The following is a 1,201-nucleotide window of genomic DNA, read 5'->3' as shown; positions in this document are numbered from 1 at the left end:
TTGCCGCCAACGACGGACGCACTATTAACCAATGGTTTAGTATGTGTGGGTTGGTGGCGTCGCAGTCGCTGCTGCCGCCAGATTTCGCTACAAGTGTGTGTTTGTTTGATCGCTGAAAGACAAAAGTCAGCGCGCAGCGCCGTCGTTAACGCTGCCGCGTCTCGATCACTACGCCGCCTGCATTGCACTGTGTGTTGTGTGAATCAAATAGAAAATATTTTAGTTTGAGCGTAACGTTGCATACGTCGAGATCGCGCGATTCCGCGTTCCGTATTTTTGAATGAGTTAAAGCAGAAGAAGAAGAAGAGGAAAAAGTAAATATTGAGTGGCATGCGTAGAACGTATTTAGCAGCGTGTGGAAAATCAATATTCGTAACTTTTGGAATTTAATTGGGAATTGCCCGTCAAAAGCAGATTACACAAATCCAAACAGACAAAGCTCCCAAGCATCTCCGCCGCTACATTTGCGATTCCATTTTGATCGGTGGCGCAGAGAGCGTTACTATATTTTTTCATATTTCAAAATGCCGTACGGGTTGGACGTACGCCATAACAAGTGTAGTGTTTAGTGATCGCGCGACTATATAGTATGTAGATCACTTCGGGAAATTAGTATTTTTATAAAGAAAAAATTTACTGAAATTTCTCAGCGAAAAAAACAAGCAGAGTTTATGGATGATTAAACCAGTGAATAATTATGAGAACTTACGCGATCAATGCCATGTTGTTGTTACAAAAATTGCAATAAAAATTTTCTTTCATTAATTTTTTTTAGTATTCATAAATCATCAGCAATTACAGCAGTGTCTTTGAAGTGCAAATTTATAGTGTGAGCATCATTGAAATAGTGTAAAAGTAAAGAAAAAAAAACTAAAAGAAAATATTGTCTGTGTTGATTGACGCGTTAGTCGTAGGTGCTGATCAGCTGGCTGGCGTGTAGTTTTTCAAATTGTAACAGCGCATTTAGTATAAAAGTGTATAAGCAGCGCACATTTTGTCTTCAAGTAAGAAACACCAGCCACAAACAGACAGTGTTCTGTGCCGAAAACTTCAAGTGATCGCCAAGTGATCCTCATTTCTGCGCTTGAGGCAGACAAAAGTCGTTCGATACGCACTCCGCAAACACAAATACATGCGAGTAAAAACAACAATAAAAAAAGTGTTAAGAATAACTGTGTCGCCGCATTTAATTGAGTTCCAC

General features: G+C 39.7%; 1 long non-coding RNA gene across 1 annotated transcript; it reads left to right on the top strand.

The window, feature by feature from the left end:
* Positions 1 to 208: 208 nt before the first annotated feature.
* Positions 209 to 860, top strand: LOC108382562 (uncharacterized). The gene is made up of 2 exons (XR_001849696.1): positions 209 to 314; positions 776 to 860. It is a non-coding gene; the product is annotated as an uncharacterized LOC108382562 (long non-coding RNA).
* The last annotated feature ends 341 nt before the right edge of the window (positions 861 to 1,201 follow it).

The sequence above is a fragment of the Rhagoletis zephyria genome, unplaced genomic scaffold (assembly GCF_001687245.7).
Source record: "Rhagoletis zephyria isolate East Lansing unplaced genomic scaffold, Rhagoletis_zephyria_1.1 Rzeph_scaffold_27550, whole genome shotgun sequence".
NCBI lineage: Eukaryota > Metazoa > Arthropoda > Insecta > Diptera > Tephritidae > Rhagoletis > Rhagoletis zephyria.
This window is presented reverse-complemented; position numbering and strand designations above follow the sequence as displayed.